At 36.2% G+C, this 24,770-nt stretch overlaps 1 protein-coding gene across 4 annotated transcripts in view; it reads right to left on the bottom strand.

Annotated features, from left to right (window-relative positions):
• The window catches only part of CPED1 (cadherin like and PC-esterase domain containing 1), a 262,826-nt gene that overhangs the window by 210,791 nt on the left and 27,265 nt on the right, over positions 1-24,770 (bottom strand). The window lies entirely within an intron of this gene.

The raw sequence follows: 24,770 nt of genomic DNA, 5'->3' as shown, positions 1-24,770 counted from the left end.
AATTTGTAGTGTAGTTAGAGACAGCACAGAGTTAATTCAAAATGCAGAGTATAACATGGACCAAAGCAAATGGTATTTCAATTATTTCACCAAGAACAAAGCTCTTTGCCAACAAATCCTAGTAACTTGCCAAAATAATCTCAAAAGATATACACAATGGAATACTACTCTGCCATAACAAAAGATAAAATACTGCCATTTGCGACAACATGAATGGATCTTGAGATTATTATGCTGGGCAAAATAAATCTGACAGAAAAAGTCAAGAACCATATGACTTCACTTATATGCAGGATATAAAACTGAAAGCAACAAAGGAACAAGACAAACAAAAAACCAAGACAGACACAGACAACAGTTTAGTGGTTACCAAAGGGTAAGGGCGCGGGGATGGTGGTAGAGGACAGTAAAGGGGGGTCAAATACATAGTGATGGAAGGAGAACTGACTCTGGGTCATGAACACACAACATGACATATTGATGATGTATTACAGAATTGTACACCTGACACCTATGTAATTTTACCAACCATTGTCACCCCAATAAACTTTAATTAAAAAGAATCTCAGAAGAGTACTCTTTTGTTGCATAATACTCGAACATTTAAAAAGTAAATATTTGTGTGTATTTTCCCTTATTCTCTTTGATTTATTTATAAAAATTGTAATCAACAGGCCTTGCATATAATTGGTGCTTTAAAAAGATTTGTGAATGAATGAATAACTAGCCCATAATAGGGTGGTAAACACGTTACTTCAGAGAGGACACAGGTATAGATATCTGAAAAATAACCAGAAAAGGTAATTTATAAAAGAATTGGTATTACTAGTGAAACTTCCCCATTTTGGATGAAAATCCAGTTTTAAAAACATAAGTAATTTCTGTACATATGGCATATTTTATTGATCAATCATGAGGTAATATTCTTTTGAGTAACATTTATGCTAGACCTCACAAGTCATCTCCCATATTAGATATTAGTGGCTTCTAAAAAGTAGATAATAACCAATGTCTCCAAATCCTGCCTTTTAAAAATTTCCCAGAAGCATTTCTCACTTGAAAGTATAAAGCTTTCAAAGAAGGGCTTTACAGAAAGAAAAAAGAAAAAGGAAGTTTGATAAGGAAGAGTGAATTGTAACAATTAGGAATGAAATATCACTCTCCACTAATCTAGTCCTTTACAATTTGACAAACTCTATGCTGTCTGGGCTATTGGTTCCTCTGTTTGTAATTGTTCAGTTGCTAGAAACCTCTCCATCCAGACAATTAAACTTAAGCTAATATCTGAGGTCTTGTTCTAGAACTTCTGTGTTTGCTTATATCCCAAAATGCTGGAAGATAGCACACTAGATCAAAGGGACAAGAAGAAATGGTGTGGGGGATTTGGGAGTGGGAGAAGTCTCTCCATGTAATTGCCGTCAGGCCTTAGGCCTAAAGGGTCTAGCCTGTTCCACAAACCCTTACTTTGAAGGAAACTACAAACAGATTCCGTTAGCCCAATCCAAATACTCTATGTTGATTCCAATACTTCATTTTAAATGTGCACCTGGTATTTTCAGCCAAAATCTTTTGATATGTTTTCAAAAGGGAAAACACAAAAGGCTGTTTCATTCAATATTATTTCTAACCCAGGAAACACCATAACCCTGGAAGAAACCTCCTGTCATAATATATTCAGCTAAATATTTTAAGAAGATACGGATATGCAAAGAGAGGATTTCAAATCATGGACTGTATTGTTTGGGTGTTAAAAACAGTATACATTCCTCCAAGTCTGAGGCATGTGGCCCCTTTCACTACCCAAGGCACGTGTGCAATTTCTGGATTTGAGAGAAAAAAATATGTATATATTTAAACCATAAATGTTTAAAACTGGAAGACACATTTAAATAATTCAAAACATTAAATCTATCGAGAACCTCCTATGAACAGAAAATTGTACTAGAAATATGAAAGTAAATAGCAATCTATCTGAGGGATCTAAACATTAAAAAGAATTTAGGATCACTTATAAAGCACCCCACAGTTTTTCGACATTCATAAGTGTTACTGCTAATCTCTCAAAAATATTTAATTAATATTTAAAAATCAAAGTTAATATTTCAAAACTACTCTATAGCACATAAATTTCCCGGTAAAATGAAGTAAAGTATTTTCAAATAATCTCTTTATACTTCTTGTCTGATTTTTGCTACCATGGTCTGAAAAACGCTAATTGTTTCCACTCAAAATTCCTCTTGTTACCCTTCATTAAATTCTGCCTCGAACTATTTCCTAGTTAAATATTTAGCAGACCTTATCATTTTCTCTTCATTTCTTTCTCCAACACTAGAAGTCGACTGCCTCTCCTGATTCCCAGAGCCCCTTTTTTTTTAAAGAAAAAGCTTTTTTTCATGATTGGTACTGTTCTAACTCGATTTAAAAAACCCCAAAGCCACACTGAAATGTAGAAATTGGGCAGAGAACAAAGTACATTGACTAGCTAAGTAAATCACATTCAGAAGTCAACCCTGGAGCATTTGGGGTACAAATTTGTGCCTCAGCAAAAGTACAAGTCACTATATTTTGAGGCGCTTTGGGCCATGCTTACCTAGCTGGAAGCACAAGGATGGGTATACACGTCCAATGTCACCTCAGGCACCCAGGGAGAGTCGGGCCCATATGTGGGGTGCATTTGGCCAGCACAGTGTTTGTTTTGTTTTTGTTTTTAAATATTAGTATTTGACAAAACAAAAATGTCAGCACAATTCACATAAAAGTTCAGATGTCAGCCTTCATTTAAAAATTTGGATGCTCTGGTAACACCTGGTCCATATCTTACATGGCAGATGCTGGCTGGAGCTGAGTACAGCTTCCGGCATGTTCTCCAGTTGACCGTAGTGGCCCCACCTGGTACTAACACTGCCTGGGCTCTGCCTCAAGCAGCAGCAAACAGTGCTAGACCTGGTGCAAAATACTGCTATGTCAGTGTCCCATGAATTGCTCATTCAGCAAATTGATGTTCCGTGTTTTAGCTTTAAATGAATTAGACTCGTTCATTATATAAATTGGTTTAGATGAGATGACTAGGCAAATTGATATTTGGTCAGTTGGTCTTAAAAGAACGTCTGAATTGATTTCCAGATTTGGCCATAGTCTTCCACAATTGAAAAAGGTCACTTCAACTCTTAAGACATTTTAGTGGTTACGTTAAAGTGGGCAAAGACTGAAGTATGGACCCTTAGAGTCGTTCTTTCTCTCTAGAGCCTGCAAAAATCAAGAGTGGCCTGCAGCCATCTTTTTCACTTATGCCTCTTCTCTCCAGTTGGATTGTTAAGTGGCCCAGGTCCCATTCCTAGGTGGACCTGCCCTCATCTTTTTCTTGTTTACAATCTCTCTTTGGACTCTTTCCCACATTCAGCTTACCTCAGGGTTATTGCCACAGTTACAAGTGGCTCTAGAACAGGCTCTTTCAAGGCATTGGGAAAAACATGTTGGTGTTGGTCTTACTTAGTGTGTTTCCTCGGGCCCCGGATGGCTGACATTAGAGTGTAAGAGATGAGAAGTCAGATTTGGATTTGGGGAAAAACAGGCAAAGCAGACCCTGGCCTATGTGGATTGTGGTTTCTTAGGTTTTCCTGGCAGCGGGAAAAGGAGACCTTTATATGATTCAGCCTAGCTCTTTAGAATACCCCATTAGCATTTGGGTGTCAAAGCCACACTAATAAATAAGTAGTAGTAGTAATGATATCAACAGCAAATATTTCTCGAGCACTTACAATATGCCAGGTTCTATTCTAAATATTTGCATTAATTCATTTGTTCCACACAGGAATCTGCTGGATATTATTTTTTATTACAGAAAGATTAAATAACTTACTCAAGGTCAGCCAGCTAGTGAAGTGGTGGGAAGAGAATTTGAATATAGAAAATCTAGCTCTAGAGGCCATGTTTGAGACCATTATATCATTATTCCTTCAAAAAACAAGGAAGCAACAGACAAGCTTAGCTTTTGATGCCTTATGAGTTCTACTTATACAGAACTCCCGACAACACTGTGGGGTAGAAACAATTATTATACCTACTTTACAAGGGAGGAAACTGATGCAGAAAGGAATTATTTCTCTTTGGTATGTTTCCAACTACTGTTCAGTGCATCTATTTTCCTTTCGAAGAAAAAAAAAATTACTATAACAGGGATAACTCAGGTATTCCTAGACCCTCACCCAGCAATAGTGCCCTAAAGCATTATTAGCAATATTACTGACAATTGAAGTAAAATTTTCATATGTAAAAGGAGGTAGTACTCAACTGCACATGTACTCAGGAACTATAAACATTAACTTGGCCTGCACCTTCTTTGGAAAAGAAATCTCTAAAAGTTTCTTGGATTTGTTTGATGGTTAAAGTGATTTGTTTCCCTTTCACAAAGAAACAAAAGCAAGACTACTCCCAGATTGAGTTAGTCAAGCACTTAAATAGAGAGGTCACGGGGCAGGCATCATTCTAGGAAAACAGGATGTGGATGTTCCATTCCCCATCTCAAAATTACAAAAACATGAAAATTCTACAGGCGTCTCCCCATAAACTGTGAAACAAATGCCCGACAATACCACTCACTATTGTGTCTCTCTAGCTCTGGGAGCAATGATAACTCCACAGACAATTTTAAGAGTTGTCAGGGTCCAGATTTATTAATTCAGATATGAAATAACACTAGTTTTTGTTTTTATCCTTCACTAAGTATTCTCAGAAACCATCTAACATCTTCGTGTTAAAGTAAGAACAATTTTTAAAGGTTTTTGTTCTTGATTTTCTTTTAATCAAGCATCAGCTCTGAGGAGTGAAGCAGCCTTTAGAACAGTCCCAGGCTCTCACAGGCAGTCTGCCACGTAAAGCAAATAATCATTTCCTGGCTCTCAAATAACCGTCCTCATTGATAAGGTCTGCCGATCAGTAATTCAATCCAGAGAACAGCAGAGAGTGCTGAGATAGCGGCATTCTTATAAATGCTGTTTATTCTCAAAAATGACAGCTTCACTTTTCTGGCACACTGTATAAAATCTCAGCATATTAAGTCTGTCCCTGCTTTATTTTTCTCCATAGGACTTATCATCAGCTGACAGAGCATATATTTCTTGTCTATTTGTTTATTGTCTGTCTCTCTGCATTTGAATGTGAGCTCAGTGAGGGCAGGACTATTCCTACTTTGTTCGGTGCTGTATTCTTAGTATCTACAACAAGGGCTGGAATTAAAGAATTCCCTACATATTAGTTAAACACATAAATGAATGAATAATTGAATGTGAGTAGCAGGCCAAAAATTAAAAATCAAAAGCCAATACATTGAAACACTTTTGTAAAAATTTAAAATGAAAGATAGTGAGAAAAAAATGTTAAAAGTGGTTTTGAAAAAAGGACATAAAGGTATATATTTGGTTTTTAGTAAGAATGAAGGAGGAGAAGTAAGCATAAGAAAAACAAAGTTAATCATTCATTGCATTGAAATAATTATAAAAACAAATTAGAAGATTCCAAGTGCTTTACTTATTGGAAACTTTTCTGTGAACATATACATTAGATCGAAGCAGAAAATATTCATAGACTATGACTCAGAAAATAAACTTGTCCATGAGCTTCCAATATACATTACTATAAAACCCAAGACTCATTTACTTATTCACAGTATTAGACTATTATATTCCATAAGGATACAACTAGGGTGATTTTCTAAAATGTTTCGTTTAGAGTGAAATAGTGAAGATTTTTAATTTTTAAATAATGGATAATTTTCCTTAATAATATAAGGATATTTCCTATTTCACTGTTCCATCTATATACCCCTCTCTTCACAAATAGATTATAGGATTCTTACTGGATAGCATTTTACTTTCTTTGTAGCCATCCTTTACCAGGATTAGTAGATGGTGTTCCATTCATGAATATATTAATTTATTGATGATAAATTATGCTCTGTGCTTGATTCCACCACTGGTGTGGATATAAATTAGCCATTGCAAATACCTACATCTTTTCCTGAATCTTTGAAGTTTCATTAACCAGTTCCCTTAGCTGCACTCTTAATATGATAGATCCACAGAAGAGTAACAGAGCATCCATAGTTAATTTTATTCATGATTTTTTTTAAGGACAAAAAACATTTACCTTCTTGTATCTAACACTGATTACAGCAGACACTTAACAGATGTTTATTGGATTGAATATTTCAATTTTCAGAATTCATTTGAAAAGAAATCTTACATACAAAACCTTGAGGTCTTCAATGAATTATACAACATAGCCACAAAATCTAATTAAATCTGGTTCATTACCATAAGAGTCTGGTCATAGGTTTTTGCTGGTTATGCCTCAGGCTTTCTATCCTTTAGGAGCTGATGATGAAAACTTTGTGTTTTACCACAGAGAAATTCTAAACCATTCTCTCCCTTGATGTTCTAAATCCACACTGGGGATCAAGCTTTCCTGTCCTAACGTCTACCCTCTTTCTGCTCTGTGAAAGGCTGTGAAGGTCAAAAAGGTGATTTCTGTGAAGAGTTTGGAGCTCCTGAAATTCTTCTAATCTATGCATAACTCAAGAAAGTCACATTGTGCTTAAACTTTTATAAAAATATCAAAGATTACTTCTCTGAAGAAATTTTCCATTAAGAAGAACATGAAGGGAAATAGATCAATTTATTCCTATGAAATAAACTCAAGAAATGTTTAGAAAGCTTGCTAAAGCTCCTTCCATAGATTTTTTTAAAATGACTTTTAAAAAGATTTTTATGCCACTTCTGTAGTTTTCTATTGAAGTGTAACTGATTGTATATGTGTGTATGTGTGTTTGAACATTTACTGCGTTCAAGACTATTCTCTGTCTGGGAGAAAACTTTCATTGCTGCATTTTTACCAAATACCTCATGTCTGGAATTCTTACCAACTTAAAATAAATGAACGCTGCAGCAACTTAAAAATCAGACTGCACCTAGGGCAGATACTGGTTTCTCATATTCTTCTTTAATAAAAGAAATCAAGGTTTTTGGAGAATTGGCTGATTCAAAGACTGAAGTAGTAAATAGATAAGATGAACCTGGAGCATCATCATGCCAGAAAGTAAGGAAGGGCTCAAAACAAAAAAGCACACAAGCTGTAGCAATAAAGGAGTTATGTCAAAGGGACAGGGAGCCAATGGTCAAAACTGGAATAATTTGAGCAACAAAATAAGTAAAGCAATACTGGATTATAACCCAAAGTATAAAATAAATATCCATGCATCCATACTGGCATAAAAAATGATTGAGTAAATAAATAATTGGGGCTTGAAGAGACAAATCTTCCATTCAGTAAAATTGCAAGTAATATACGTAGCTACTGCTCCCTCAAGGAGGTGGAAAATAACTTCCTATTCCTTCAGTGTAAACTGTGCATAATGGCATCCTTCCAGAGTACAATATGGAAAGGGAAATAAAAGAATAACTTTTCAGTGGAAAAACCTGACAAACACTACCTCAGTCAGACGACCAAGGTTAACGTCAACTGCGATGTCATTTTGACAGGAACTACCCTTGATATGACGTGATGAGGACCTCTGTGGTCTTACCATAACCCCAGTCTCATCATGAGAAATACAACAAGCCAATCCCAACTGAGGGACATCAAAATACCTGACCAGATCTTCTCAAAACTGTCAAGTCTGAGAAACTGTCACAGCCAAGAGAAGCTCAAGGAAACATTATCACTAAATGTAATGCACCATCCTGGATGGGACCTTGGAAGAGAAAACAATCATCAGGTAAAAACTAAGAAAACTTGAGTAACTATGGACGTTAGTTTTAAAAAAGTCAGAATAAATAAATTCTCCAGAGGAAATATGATGATGATTGTTAAATATATTGCTGTAGATATACATAAACTCTCACATAATTATATCTCCCCAACTTATACTAAGAATGTTATATTACAAAACCAATTAGTGCTACAATACAGAAAGTGAAAAATAATTACTTTTTATACAAAATGCATTCTTCGGCTAATAAAAATTCTGGTGGTATTTAAAATATAGACGACTAAAATGACCATGTTTGAATTTGACACCCTCTTCTTAACACTGTAGCCCCCCATATTTCTATCATCTCTTTATATTTGTTACTATTTCTCTCTAAATTCAACTCCTTTGGTGATTTTATTTACACTCATTTCTTTAACTATTCTTCTCTGCCATCAACTCCCAACTTTACCTTTCTCGAGCTCATGTTTCAGAGCAGCATTTCCACTTTCATTCTAGAACAGATGCCCTGCTGAACACGTACAAATCTGAAACCATTATCTTCTGCCAAAAACCTGTCCCTCCTCCCAGTTTCCTTACAATCAAAGGTATAGCCACTCTCTCTCCCTCAAGTTAGAAAGCATAACTTCAACTTGTACTTGTCTCTCATTCCACTTTCCACTGGTTTCCAACTCAATCCTAAATTAGAATTTTTAAAACATTGCCCGACCTTTTCAAATCCTATCATATTCTCTAAATCTGAGATCTCACCATCTCTGCCAAGACTCCTAATTAGTCTCATTGCTTCTAATTCATTTTCCTTCTCTAATCCATTTCCTCCTTACAGCCAGTCATCTTCCAAAAACATAGCTCTTATCATTGCCAGCACGATGTAGATCGAATCCCTTAGCAAAGCCACAAAGGCCCTTCACTTCTGCCCCAACCTACTCTTCTAGTCTCCCTCAAAGCAGGCCCCCTCCTTCAGCTACACGGACCTATGTTGGTCCCCAAAGCTCCAAGAACTTGGAGACCTGTGTGCTTCCAGCATGCAGCTTAGGTTGCTGAATGCCCTTCCCTCCAAAATCTGTGTGAGGAATCATTGCCACATGTCCAATATTCTACTTGTGACACCTTCCTAGATATCCACATCCAGAATTGGTCACTTCCTGTTCTGCTCTCCCAGAACATTTTACTTCTGCTTTTCATATTGTTTCTGTTGTATCTAATATCTGATATCACAGTTAAACATGTACATACTTGCTACTCAAAAATGGTTCTTGGACTTGCAACATTTCCATCAACTGAATGCTTGTTAGAAATGAAAAATTTCAGCTCCCATCTTTGGCCTCATAAAATTAGAATTTGTCAGTAACAAGATCTTCAGATGATCTGTATGCACATGTAAGTTTGAGAAGCACTGATAAACATTTCTGCTCTACAGTTTCTTGAAAGGTCTCACTCACCTTTGCAATGCTATCTCCCTCACCCACACCAATTAGTTCTTGTTTAATAACCATGTGTTGAATAAAACTTAAATGTTTAGTGTCAGTTATAAAATATCCTGATGACTAGCTGTAATGTCCTTCTCATAATCTTTGTTATGAGGCTGGTGTTTTAAATTGGGTTCTTTTGTTACTTAAATATTTGACATGAGTTTTTGATAGACATTCCTTATACCAAATTCCGCAGAATGGCACAGGAGTTCTTACTATATAATTAGCATTGTGACACTTCATTTAACCAAATATTATTCCCTCTTCCTGTTTTATTAAAAGTGATTTTGCATGACTTTTTAAAAATGCAATGAATAAAACCTAGTCATATCTGGTTTAACACTGTATAATAATGCACTGGGGATTGTGAGGAATCTGCGAGAGAGAAGCGGTCATTGATTTAAAATTTATTCTAAGAATAATTCCAAACTAATTCAGCACAGATGAGAATTAAGTCTTAAGAAAATATAATTCATCAACATAGGAAAAAGAATCAACTCTCTCAATAGCTTATTACTTAATGCCACAAATATTTTAGGATTACATATCTCTTATTCATAAAGCATTATTTTCATAATCTTGGGAGATTTACTTAACCCAATCATAATATTTCTGTAAGATATTTATGGGGCCAGTCTTATCTTCCATTTTCAAATCAAGGAATAGATAATCTAAAGAGCTTGTTCAAGGTCATTCTAAAAAGCAGCTGTGAGCATCAAACTCAGACCTCCCAGTAATAATACCAATATTAGGGGGATGTTATGAATATTAAATGAGTTAATATTTTTAAAGTGCTTAAAACAATGTCTAGTACTTGATAAGCTTCTATTAGTATTTGTTCAATGAATAAATAGGTGGGTGGTAGGCATATACAGACAGATGAACTTTTAAGAAACAAAATGTGACACTTTCTGTGTTTTGCAGCCTATTATTTAAGACTTCTGAATCGAGTGATATAAGGGTAATTTTGAAAACACAGGAAATAATCTCTCCCAGCTCAACATGTTTCTACCCTCTCATGTTTCTTCAAAAGGCCTTTCTACCATAGGAGGAGAATATGTTAACTCAAAAGATACTGAGTGGTGGTTTCAGTCTAAAGAAAAGAAAAGACCTCAGCAGTAGGAGGCTCAGTTAAATTGATGTACATTATCTAGAACTGGGCTCCACATTTCCTACTGATGCATTTGCTAGAATAGGTGACATCTTAAGCCTTCAAATTAGTGATGGAGGAATGCACATTTTCATGAGTGAGTAGCAGCAGCCCCAAATGGTGGCTATGACCTGGGTATTAGGGTACATAGGGCTATCACTTAAGACAAATTTCATCCACTTCACAATTTTCTTAAAATTGGCCCTGCTCCCAAAAGTCAAGAGGATATCAGAAGTGTCTCCTGAGACTAACAATTCTGTGATCCAGGAGATGGAAAATATTCAGGTCAATGGGAAACTGTGCCAACTAGTATTAAAGTGTGCCATACTTTTAAAGCATGTAATTTCTGTGCATCTAAGAAGCATATTTCATCCCATATAATTTAACAGGATTCTGGAAAAATCACAGCTTCCTCTCTACTCATAACATTAGTTTTTCTCCTCTCCAGAGATGTTTGAAACATAATTTGCTATTTTTCTCTCTATTTACTACTCAAACTCTGTATAGTAAGTAATCTCATTTCCCTTATTTTGATTGTCATTATTTAAAATTAATTTCTCTACTTCATTGACATTGTTAATTTTAAGATTTATATATAAATTTTATTATGTTTTGATGCTTTAACTTTTATCAAATTGATTCCTAAGAATAATATTGCTGGCTTAAAAAGTATTGTAAATTTTATAGATTTTTCCAGATTGTTTCTCCCAAAAAAAGGCTGTTTCACACTTTCACCAACAATGTATGAGAGCTTCCTTTCCCAGAATTCCTACCAGCAATAGGTGGTATCACCAATTTTGGGTTTTGCTAATCCTATGAAGGTAAAGTGACATGCCATACTTTAAATTGTCCCTCTGTAACTTTTTCTGAATTTCATGACCTTATATCTTCTTTGTTTCGCCATTGGATTTGCTTTCTATAAATAGCTTATTCAAATTCTTAGTATAAAAAAGATTTACAAGTAAAAATTAAGTTAAAGTATTTAGCATAACAAAAATATTTTAAATTAATGTGCAAGTAAAACTTCCTTTCTACTAAAAAATTAAACATGTATCATTTTTAACCTCATCATATCAAAAACTGTGTTAACATCTATTACTGAAGATCCATGGAGAACTAGTACTGTTGATGAAAGTAAAGAAATAGCAATCATCCTTTTGTAGAGGAATTTGGCAAGGAGAACCACCGTTTTAATATTTTCACCCGTTCAGCATTACAGTCAAATCTCCAAAAGGTAATATAAATGAATAGTATAGCAAAGTTGTATTTTATAGCAACTAGTTGAAAAAAATTCTAATGTATGAAAAAGGACTTAGTTAAAAATTATGGTACACCCATACAATAAAATACTACAAAGATTGAAGCAGATGGATATTTTTCATAGAGTGTCAGGAGACTAGCATGATGTTGTGTGTGGTTAAAAGATCAGGACTGAAGAGAGACAGTCCTCGGAGCAAACCTCAGCCCCACCGTTTATGAGATGCACCACTCAGTTCCTCATTCGTGAAACAGAAATACCTACCTCATAGACTGAGTGAAAATTCAGTGCATGTATGTATATAAAGCTCATAGCACAATGCATTTAATTAATTTTCAAAAAAGGCTAACAAAATTATTGATACGAAAATTTATTAAAAATTTTTAACTACATTGAGATGGCAAAACTTATCATATCAAAATTATATCTGTTGAAACAGGTGAGATAAATAAACTATTGTATAAAGAGGCAGAAGACAAAAGGGCAGGATGTAAGTGTGATGCATGAGTGTGTGTGTGTGTGTGTGTGTGTGTGTGCGCCTATATGTGCATGTGTGTGTTATGCTTACAGAGATGCCTGGAAACATGCATGACTTTGTTAACTGTGTTATCTCTGGGAGTGACTTTCACTTTCATCTTTGTATTTGTGAATATTTGATTCCACATTTTACCACAAACATGTAACATCTCTGTAAATGGAAATACTATTTTCTAAAACTGTGATTAGAATATGCATCCAAGTAAAGAAATATTCTCTGAGAAAAACAACAGTGAGTCTTTTTACACATTGTAGATCTCTCAAGATGTGTAAAATGTCAATGTACTGTTATATAGAAATGAAAATGTATAGAGAGTTAGCCTGGACCTTGATCCTTCTAAAATTCAAAATGGCTGTGCTGTAACAGAGAGTGCTTTAAAGATACTCAATGTGACACAGTAATTGGATTTCTTTCCATAAAACAAGAAACAATAATCAGTGTCAGCATGCTATTGTCTTGCTGTGTAGTTATGAGTTAGAGATTTCAGTCACCACACAAAATAAGGTCTTGCTGATAAACCTTAACATGTTATTTCTCCAAAAATGGACAAATAATGACTAGGAACCCTTGAGCAAACAAACCAATGCAAGCGCAAACACTCACTGTTCCTGATACTCTGGCTCTCTGGGTGAGCCTTCAGATTACCAAGGAATGTGCCTGCCCTTCTGACATTCCCAGCATTCCTTCTGTGATGCAAGCACCGGTTTCCAGCAGAAACATAATCTGTTTTACACTATGGCTGTGAATTTGGATTTCCTTGCTATAGTTCCATAGAATAACAGGAAAAGTTCTTCTTAAAACAACCTCACTTAATAAAATGACAGAGTTTTGATTTTAGTAGGTTTAGTGAGATGGAAATTTTCTTGCATGTCGACTGGGAAATGCCTTAACCTTTTCAAGTAGAATTTTGACATGAATAAAGAGCTTCCAAAATAATTCTTACTCTTCTTTCCAGTAACATTAATTTTAGAAATCCATGCTGAAGAAATACTCAGAAATCTAGACAAATATTTATATACAAAATTTTTGTGAGTTTTTTTGTCAAATTATTTAATACAACATTGGAAATATAAATATCTGGATTAAGAAAACTAAGTAAACATTAAACACATCCATAGAGTATAATTTTATATAACCATTGAAATAATATTTATAAAGTTTTTATGGCATGTGTTTCTGATATAAGTCTTTAAAAAAAAGGAAGCCAGAAAATTGTATAACATGATAAAAAACATGTGAAAATTATGTCCAAAATTAACTATTTTTGTTAGTAGCGTTATAGGTAATCTCCCTTATTCTATATTATACTTTTTATGTATTTTCCAATTGCAATAGATCTTAGAGATCATCTAAATCCAAAAATCTTCATATTCTGTAAAATAAGAGGCATCTGAAGAAATTAGGTAATTTACTCACAGTTTCACACAGACAACATAATCCAAAGCAGTATTCCTATTTTCTATAGTACCATCTTGCTTCTTTTGGGGGGACATATAACTACCATTTGGGATAAACCATGTGCACATATTTTTACCTTGATCCCACTATCTTCATACCAGCCCAACGTGTCCAGAGAGAATTTCCATTCAGTGGCTTATTGCTGTCATTTTCAAATGGAGTCATTGGCCTTAACTAAAGAATTAAGCTAACATGATTATGAGTTGACAGGCTTTGCATGTCAACTCATAATCAACAAGTGTGGCATCGTATGTAAACTTGGGAGTGGGGCTTCTCACCAGTGTGGGAGGTTGATTCAGGATCCCGGGGAGGCACGTGGGGAATTGTATGGCCACTAACTGCTTAACCAGCAGATAGGCAGCACTTCTCTGTGCATCCGGAAATAACACTGAAAACCTGAAATAAAGAAGTAGCCAGCACAGCAGTTCTTATCACGTGGCACAGGACCAGCATGGCGTTACCTGGGAACATACTTCTTAATCAGCCTCCCCATCGTACTGAATCAGACCTGGAGACTGAACAAGATTTCAATCTTGTGCCCCGCAATCTGCGATTGAACAAGCTTTCCAGACCATTCTGATGCCTACTCAGTTTGAGCATCAGGGTTTCGGCTTCAGTAGGCACTACGGTGGAGCTTTGCCAAAACTACGTTTTAAAGCAAACATTCGACAGGGATTCCCTTTACCCTCTGATAATTAGAAAATGTAAAGCTGGCTATTAGAGAAGCAGGGCCCCCAAGAGTCATTTCTGCCCTCTACACCCCTTAATCACTTGTTTGGTTACTCTGATAACCAGATGGAATGTTAAACAAGATTATTTAAATTCCAAGAGTTCCCTGTCCTAAACGGACCAGTTCCTTGCATAGATGATGAGATTCACATATGACTTTCCTATTTTTCCTTAGAGAAAGAGCTGAAGTGAATTATTATGATCATTAAAAGGTTATTATTATCCAGTTGGTGGAATTCTTCCTTCTTTGAAACCAGAGCTATCACTGACTTGACTGACTCTGAAACATGGATACAGAGAACACGGTGGGGATGTGAGTTCCGGTCTTTGGTTGGTTTTGCTCAGACACAGACTGGAGACATTTCATTTTGCTCTTCAATGCTGCTATTTCCCATCACCCACCCCACTTTTTTCTCTAAATTTCAAAAGAAGCAAATGATGCTTGAATATCTGAATGAAAATTTCAGCTATTTTATTAGTGTATTTGTAGGGTTTGGTTTTTCGATTGCTCATTCATTTAACTATGTACCTACTGGATATTTGCAAGGCACTGCCATGTGCAGAATGGCATATAAACAGGTAAGTATAACGCTCCCTGCTTTACGAGAAGTTTATAATATAGAAGGGGCGATGAGATGAACACCCCAAAATTATAAGAAATACAGCACAGGCTTACTCTGAGCACCAGAGATATATGACCCATGTGCGATGAGGTCTCAGATAACTTGTTTACCAATTCCAGTTTGAGGGGCATTTATGGGTAAATCCACATACTAATTTGGATTTTTAAAAAGGTAAGAAAGGAGGGAATTATAGGAAACAAACACCTCAATAGGATTGCAAAGCAGAAAGCTCTCAAAGTGATCAGGCAAAGGTGAATAGGGGAAGAGAAGTTCTCCATCCTGCCCACACACTTATGTCACCTGGGGAGCTTTTGGAAAATAGTGATGCCCAGGTCCATCCTCCTCCTCCAAAATCTGATACGATTTTCTGAAGTGGGGCCTGGCGATTGGCTGTTCTAATGTTTAAGTCCCTTGGGTAATTCAGGGTGAGGACAGACCGGCCTGAGAGCCGTGCTCCAGCAGGGGTGGGGGGCGCTGACACTATGGTATGGCAAAGTTTGAATTCCAGGCTAAGAAATATGAGTTCTCTTAGGAGGAAATGAGAAGCCATTGAAGGCTTCTGCACAGGGAAGTGATGTGAGTCGATCTGTGCTTGTGGAATATTAAACTAGAAGCCGTGGGGGCAGGGTGTGTTGTAGAAGGAAGAGGCCAGCAGCTGGGAGAATATGAATGACTACTGTGACAGCACAAGAGGCAGGCTCCATAACCTTAAAGAACGTGGAGAAAATGGGAGGCACTCTTTGCAGAGCTTGTGCCTGATGTGTGCTGGGGTTGAAGGAGCGAGAACCTGATCGTGCACTTCAGGGCCGAAGGGAATGCTGTAACAGAAACGTGGTGGCCAAGAACCACAGATAATGCTGAGGGAGAAGCCCACAGTTCTGTTTTATACACGCTGAGATATGAGGACACACAAATCAGAGCATCTAACAGGTACCTTGAAAATCGGGACTTCCTCAAAATTCTTCCTAGAGGGGGCAATTAGGTTTGACATTATTTAAAGGTTATATCTCCTGATATAACTGAACCTTCAGACTAGAAAAATTTCTTGATGGAATATCAAGAGAAAGTGCAAAATGATGAGTAGGGATAAATGCCTTAGAAAATCCTCATATTTGGAGGAAGGACATGAAAAAGGAGGGGTCAGAAAGGTTGGAGAAGCAGGAGAGGGCAGTATTACGGAAGTTAAGAGAGAAAATGGTTTATAAGAAAATTCTAGATCCCGTAGCACCTCCTCCGTGCTAGGACAGTTGTTTATTTCACTCTGGTTCATATGTCTCACCAAGTCTGAGAAACACTGCTAGAGTAAGATCAAAGATACTGTGAAATTAGGTCAATGAATTTACATTAAAGCTTAATTTATAGCATTTTTTTTATTTTTAGATACCAGATTTTGCCATGTATAATGTGCACTTGTTTTGCCCAAATTTGTGAGGGAAAAATAAGGATGCATTTCATACATGGGTAGTACTAATTCTGTATCTATACAAATGTTTTTAATTCTTTTACTTATGCTTATGAGTTAAGAGTGTAATTTTAGAAATCAATAACGATATCCGTATGCAGAATAATACCCTGGAATACGATAATCGGTTTTGTTGAACTTACGAGGAACTTGCAACAAAAGTAATTTCGGACAACAATTCAACGAAATAAAACAAAGAGCAACGCACTGTTGTTCACCGAGTAGGTGACTCTGACTTGATAAGACAGGTGATGCCGACTCTGTTACCACAGGGTGAACAGCGCGACACTTCTCTTCCTATACTTTAGGCGGGAGCTAGCAATCTAGCTGATATTTTTACAAAAAATTATTGGAAAGTTAAAATGAAAGATGTTTTTCCCTGAAAGTTTGGGCCAAAAATATGGGTGCACATTATACACGGCAAAATACAGTAATTTGAGAAACACTGATAGTCTCTTCATGTTCAAATCTGCTCTTGTACCAAAAATAATGCAATCATAAACATAATGACTGGATTTTGTAACAAAAAGGACTTTCTTGGTAAATTTTGAAAGGACACTTTTAGGAGGTGGGAGTGGACGTGCCTCGGGGGTGAAAAGTCAGATTATTGACGGTTAATTGGAGAAACATTGCTAAGTAAAAAAATATCTACTTTTCCTTAAGTCTTTTTTCCCAAACTGTAGTTTGGACATCCACAAAGAGATGCTGTTAGGAGGAAGCAATTTTAACCAGAAATAAAATGAAAACAAATAGAGGCTATCCAGAGGGAAATACTATTTAACTGGAGAAAGTCGAGTCTGAAAGGGAAGTGATTGGGGAAGTTTCAACAATATTTGTAACATGGAGAAAATAAAAGTGGTACAAAAATTAAGAAACAGTCTTAAAAATATGGTTAGATGTTCCCAAACTCCTCCCAAATTGGAGAAAATGTCTAAAATATTTCAAGCAGCTTAATCTGATAATATACTAGCATAGTAAACATACCATATCTGGAGTTCCTAAACTCCCTTTTAGTTAATCCACACACTGTCACTTGAAAGGTCCCACATGAAGTAGCTTGTTTTTCTTCTCTGGGGTCTTTCCTCATCTAAATATAATATGAATATGATTTGTTTCTACAAATTAAATCTGTCATTCAAAGCACAGTTTAGTCTTTGGAAAATTAAACAAAAATGTCTAATGTCTTAAAAAAAAAAGTCTTTTCAATTCTAAAGAAATATGAAAAGAACAATGACCTGAAATAAATTACTTGTAAAAATTTCAAGGCTACATCTTTTAAAAAAATGAAAGTTGCAGAAAGTGCATTTAAAGAAACAGTATAGAGAAAGTATCTTCAAAGCTATATTAAACATTTCCCAATTTCCCAACTTTGGAAAACTCACATACCCAATCTGGTTTCTATAAAACTTGAAAAGATCAAACAATTAGAAAGAAGCTCGGCTTGAAGGAGAAATGCTAGGGATTTCAGTAAACATCTGGTTACCATTTTCAACTCTAAGAACTAACTCACTTAAGGAAGCAGTTTAGTTTCTTTGGAGTAAAAATGAGACACTGGCTTTTTGTTCTCTTTGCACAGTGGAGGGTAGAAGAAACATCAGAACGGGGAGGTCACTCAAAGCTCCACTTTTATAAATAAGAAAGTTTTTTTCAAAAGCTAAAGTAAATTGAACTCAGGTCCCTGTAGATAAACAACTCAACGGAGTTAAGGTTAAATAAACATTCCTTGAGCTCTAGTGTGCCAATTAAAGAGCACATTCTGTTTGGTCATAAATATATCAGTAATTCTATGAGCACTGAGGAAAATAACAATAATCCTGAACACACAATTACTGTGTGTCATAATACAATAAAACAGAATGGTGCAGGCTTGTTTCTTTGATTCGATTTCTTCCCCCCCCACCTCAGTTTGATTAACTGAAAGTACAGAAGCACTTCTGATACCGTCCAAAACCTATTACATGCATAATAAAAAACGTATGTCAAATGTGTTCTAGGAGAAATACTGACAAGGCAAAACACACTGTGCCTTTTAAATGTGACCTTTACTCTTTTGTCTTCCTGCTAAATAGTCATACAGCATATTAAACTCAGGAAAGCAGCAGGGGTGCTGGCGCTGGGCTGGGGGGGAAAGGGAATGAGATGAGGAGGCGTTCATTAGGCTCTCGTTTTAAATTATCAGGAGAAGCGTCTGCTAGAGACATGCACTAGAAGCCAAAAGGGACCACTGCCAGTTCAACCTCCAGACCCCCGTTTCTCCACTCCTTTACTCCTCTTTCTTCTCTTCTGCCCACAGGACTAAAAGCAAATACTAAAGAAAAGGAATGCCTAGAATGATGGAGGTTTAAAATCTAGTCTTGCTTTCTCTCTTTCTGTGTGTGTAAATGTTACAGTGCATCACAGAACTGCAAATTTGAAAAAAGACTTTGGTGGTGAGTTTATTCATTCTCCTGAGTAATAAAGCAACTCACTCAGCAGCCTGCCCAGCGTGCTTCCGTTCCAACAACACTTCCTACTTTTTGAGATGGGCTGTTCCATCATTTCTGGATAACGGACTGATACAATGTTCATCCATAAATTGGTCCTAGTTATGCCTTCTAGAGTTACTACAAATAAATCTACAAATAAATCTTGTACTCAAGAATCCCGTTAAACAGTGGGAATACAAAAATATTGGTCCAACTACTTGCAGGGCCTCCCAGAAATGTTCTTTGCAATTGGAACAATCTCTTTTCTCCTTCCTGCTGCCGTTCTGTTTTTTTGCGGCAACTGTAGAAATATGTTCTCTTTGAGGGCACATAAATAATTCTGGCCCTATGATAACATGTGCTCTGTGTCAGAGTCTCTTGAATTACGTATTACTTAGACTGTACCCCGGGTGCAAGTTAAAAACTTTTGGAAAACATTTATTCTCTCTTGTGCCACTATTCCATTCTATGAACTAAAACAATGACTGGCTAAATAGTACCTGGATGATATGAAAGACAATCATTTGATGGTGTTTCTATCTTTTTCTTTAGAGAAGTATATGTTATAAAAATCCTGGGTCATATGATACATTTTTCCAAAGCAAGGGACTGGAAGAGCATAAAATGAGTATTATACTATGCTTACCTTAAAGAACCCAAAGGGACCTAGATTACACGATGGGGCTGGGTGGCCCTTAATGCTTTCTATGTTCAAGAGCAGCAAAAGCTATACACTCACTGTCGTGTGTCATTTATTGGAGAGTGTTTTTAGATAACACTGTGTGTTCTGTTGTTTTATAGAATATTAAACCTTTGGTTACTCAACCATCACCTCTAAACAGATAACCCACAAATCTTCGTCCCCTGGCCTCTCTGCTCACTCCAGGTTCTGCTAACTACATTCAGATGAAAAGCTCATGGCACCTGAGACTAAATATGTATAGAACTAAACTCATCCACTGTCCCCCGAAACCAACAGGCTGAGTAACACCAGTAAATGTGACAGGAAGAGTAAAAGCAAATGAAGAAGAACTCCGACAAATGGACATGCACACTTAAAAGCCTCAACAGTCTAGAATCATTGCTATATAAAGTATCAGTCTTCTATACTACTGTATTTTTGGTTGCATTATTTTCATTCTAAGAGCACATTGGAGCATGAGTAGGATATCAGTGTTGCTCTAAAGTTATATAAAAATTAAAGGTTTATCAATTAAGTTTTCATGTGAATTCTCTGAGGTAGTTCACTAGTTAATGGCGTATCATTTCATCTTCACTTGTTCATGTGACATCCATTCATTTGCAATACAAATATGTATGGTGTGCCCCTGTGTGGAGGGCATGGTTTTAAGTGATAAACAGAACAGACACGGTCCCTGACCTCAAGGAACTTACAGGCGTTTGGAAAGTGAGGGATTTTTTGTTTTCCAACTGAAATGACCCAGGAAACTGTGTTGGGATTTCATGAGTGTTTACAACCCAGACCTTTCAAGGAGAACATGTAAGTTGAGACAGAGTACCCTGAAAACACCTAAAACTATATTCTAAATTATCCAGCAGTGGCATCTTCTGGTTACTTCATCCAGAACTCATTTTAAATGTATCTCCACGCAAAGGAATTTTCACAACCTCCTTTCTGTAACTACCGTGTTACCCCAAAAATAAGACCTAACCGGACAATCAGCTCTAAGGCGTCTTTTGGAGCAAAAATTAATATAAGACCCGGTATTATATTTATTATATTATATTATATTATATTATATTATATTATATTATATTATATTATATTATATTATAGATTGGGTCTTATATTGTCTTTATATCAATACAATATAATATAATATTATAAGACCCAGTCTATATAATATAATAAAATATAATATAATATAATGTAACATAGTGCCGAGTCTTATATTAATTTTTGCTCCAAAAGACGCCTTAGAGCTGATTGTCCGGCGAGGTCTTATTTTCGGGGAAACACGGTAGTTCCTGACAGTAGTAACAATACTCTCTCCAATTTTGGGAGTGCCTACCATGTGCCACTCACAGAACAAGCCAAACAATTGATTTGCAGAAGAGAAAAGCAAGGCTTTGAGAGGGTAAGTAACTTGCCCAAGGTTATGTAACCATAGAAAGGGAACATTCCAGACTCCGACCCAGGTTCAATCTTACTCCAAAGTTGATTCTTTTTAATTACCAGTCTATTACGTCCACAAGAAAGTGATTATTGTGGTGAAGCTCTTCTTACTGACGGGTAATTTAAACTTCAACTTCCTTATAGCTTCTTTTTGAATAGAAATAAACTACAGAAAAATCTGAAATAGGCTTTTCATTACAGAAGATTGGTCTGTAGTAGATGTTTCTTTTCCATACAAACTTCAGAAACAGCTTTTGGCAAGTAGCCATTATAAATAAACCTTCAAAGTTAGACTAAATTTCAAGTGATACATAGATGTGTTGGACATTTTTTAAGAGTGCAAGCGAATATAAATACAAAATCTATTATAAACAGGAAAGGAAATAGGCTTTTTTCTTTTTTAAAATATATTCCCCACAACAAGAAGTAGTGATCTTATCGCTCATGCTATTGTCTTTCAATAGTGCTTCTAGAGAACACTATTGGGTAAATTACATTGTCCTTATTAGGGAGGGAGAAAAAGACTGGGAAGCAACATTAATTAAAATCCCATTCTCCAGGATATAAGATATCAAGTTTAATGTCAATACGAACATCAGTAAGTATTATTTACTATGGTCCTAACTAGCCCTCACAGACCTGCCTTCACTATACGGTGCTGTAATGTTACACTCTCAGCTCGTGTTAGAAGGTTGCTATATGAACCATGATATGACATCCATTCATTTGTAATAGAAATGTTGCTCTGGTCTTGACCCATTACAAAACACAGTGTTGTTTATTTAATCACTTTGAGAAAGTTGTTTTAAACACACTACCTGGGTATGTGAGAGATTAGGGGAAGGAACTGGAAAGCTCCCTTCTTCCTGAGAGTAAATCTTATATTCTTTTCCTGTAACTCTAGGAACTCCAAGTCTCAAAGCCAAAATTAAGCCTAAATTATGACAGCTCAGATATCCATATCCAGTTTGAGCTCTGTTTTTACATTTCCATTTTAGTAATTTAAAAATTGTGTGTTTTCTTAGAAACCATCAAATCCTTTTTGAATGAGGTTTGGTTAAAAAATTAAACTATCTCAGTGCCAGAATTTAATCACCAGTTTGGTAAAGGATCAAGTGACAGAATTAGTGTAGATACAAGTATCAGCAAATTTTTTCCATAAGGGAGCCAATAAGAAACATTTTAGGTGTTTAGAGCCGTATAGTTTTTGCTGCAACTACTCAACCCTGCTGTTGTAGAACAAAAGTGGTCAGAGACAGTAGGAAAACAAATGCGTGGCAGCGTTCCAATAAAATTTTGTTTACAAAAACGAGCGTTGGGCGGATTTGGCCCATGGGCCACATGTATTGCCAACACCTGGCAAGAAAATTGATATGATCTTTCACTTTTTTGTCTTTCTTCATAAAACATTCCATGTAAAAACCCCAAGTTATAAAAACAAGAGCCATTTCAAACCCTAAGAGTCACTCCAAATTTGTAGCTTTGATAGTGATTTGGCATTTGTTTTTCATGCGGACTGTAGAAAACATTTTATTTAAAAAATGCAAGATGCATTCCGAAGTGGATAGAAAATTGTTAAGTATGTAGTACCCTTCAAGTGTACATAAATAATTGTATCCAATGATAAAATTTACTGAATCATACTCTCAGACCACATACTACATGGATGTTAAGTTAACATCCAAGTAAGAACTTCTGGAAAGCATCTACTCTCTTTTAGGCCACTATGCTATTCCTTGTACTAAAGCACTGATTTACCAAATAATACCTAGATCTACGAAAGGAAATAATTGGTTGGTGGTTCTAACTCTTCTTTAAAGAATTATATGTTCTTACAAATGCAGACATATAAGATATATTTTTCCAAAGCAAGGGACTGAAGGACCATAAAAGTATATGTTGTACAATTTGCTAAATTTTGTAGGCCTCAATCCAAAGACAATTGTCCTTTTATTGTTGTCAAATTCAGCTTCAAGATGAAATGCTTGTAAATACCTATACAGTTAAATCTTAAGTAGTGCAATGGCATTATAGCAAACTGACTTTTACATCATTTTATTCCCAAAATTAACTCTAAAGATTGTTATTCCTCGAACCAATAGTATATCCCTTAGAACAGTGCTCCCAAGCTGGACTACACATCAGAATTACTTGTTTCCGCTTTTAACATATAAAATTCTGGGCCTCAATCCCAGACTATTTAATGAGAAAAATACTGGCTGGGTTTTACTTTGTCTCCTCCCAGAACTCTAATGTGGGTAGACAAAGTGATTAAATTCTGCTACATACTATTGTGCAGTAAACACCATGACTACCTTTAACAGATAAGAGAACTAAAGTTCAGACAACTTAAGCTGCTTTAGGTCATACAGCTACAGCCCTATATGGTCCTTCCCAATAGAGCCACCAAGTTCTGTTATGTCACTAGAATGGAACTAACCATATTCTAACAGAACCTGAAACTCCTATTTTTCTTTTCAATAAATGTTTACTGAAGAAGTAGTAGGAAAACTAACTAGAATACAAAGTCCTAGTGTTACTCTACAAGAACAGATTACTTAATAGTGGAATTTGCCTGCCTGCCCCATGACTCTTCATTTTTTTCTCATTTTTATACGTTTCTGGCCTTAAAAGATAAAAAAAAAAAAAAAGAGGGGCCCCCAAGCTGGAAGGAGGCCACCTGTACTTCAAAGCATGGTGTAAAAGAGGTCAGCAGAAGTGATTGGGTCAAGTCAGGAGAGGAAAGGAATGCAGGTGGAATGGATAGGTAGAACAGAAAATTCTATTTAATTTCCTATGCCCAAGAATGTATTTCATAAATATGTCAAGTCTGCACCTTGGCACTTAGTAAAAACGGACCAGTATGGTGTCATAGTTTCTGGTGATACACAAATAGTAAAAGAAGCATGTAGTGAAGATGTGAAACTGAAGCAAAACAAATTTTACCAGAATCAAATCTCTGCAAAATATTTTTTGTCATAAGGGCCTCAATTCAAGCATAATTTGCAGGTTAAATCTGTAGCCATGGCAGATAAACTGCAATAAAAAGGTGTTTTTCCTTTTTTTTCTCTATGCTAGATAATCACGGATGTGTTAGATTGCAGTCACAGAGCTTTTTTATTTCGGGTATTCGATACACGTTGTTCTTGGTGAAAACTACAAAATAAAGTGAAAAACAAACAAAAAAGTCAATTTCCCATACTTGTGAATCTGCTATCCTTTCTTGAGGCCTATCCAGGAATAATATCTTATTATGCAGAGTTAAAGAATACCAGGAAAGAGTTAGAAAGTGGATGTTTTAAAAGCCAAGGGAATGTGGGGAAGAGGAGCCAAATGAGTGACAAATTCTGGTGACACCATCTAGTTATGCTACTGGGCCCAACAAGCCCTTTGGCCGCCAGGCTGTCATTGCACTTTCTTGATATTTGGAAGTTGCAAAATAATCCTCCTTTTTCTTATAAAACTGACCCAAGGACATCAAGGGAGAGAGGAGACTTATCTCCTCTGTTTTGCAATAGGAGAAAATTGAAACTGAATTGAAGTTAAAATGCACCGATAATCCATGTTGTACCCATGCAGTCTGTAGCAGCACCAAAGAGGCGGAGAACACAGGAATCGGATACAGTCATGGTGGGTTACAATGGCTGATGCCCTGGGTGTCTTAGGGGCACGGCTCACGGGGCATGCGGGCAGTCGTTCCACAGGCAGCCATC

The sequence above is a fragment of the Rhinolophus hipposideros genome (genome assembly GCF_964194185.1).
Source record: "Rhinolophus hipposideros genome assembly, chromosome: 25".
Classification (NCBI taxonomy): domain Eukaryota; kingdom Metazoa; phylum Chordata; class Mammalia; order Chiroptera; family Rhinolophidae; genus Rhinolophus; species Rhinolophus hipposideros.
This window is presented reverse-complemented; position numbering and strand designations above follow the sequence as displayed.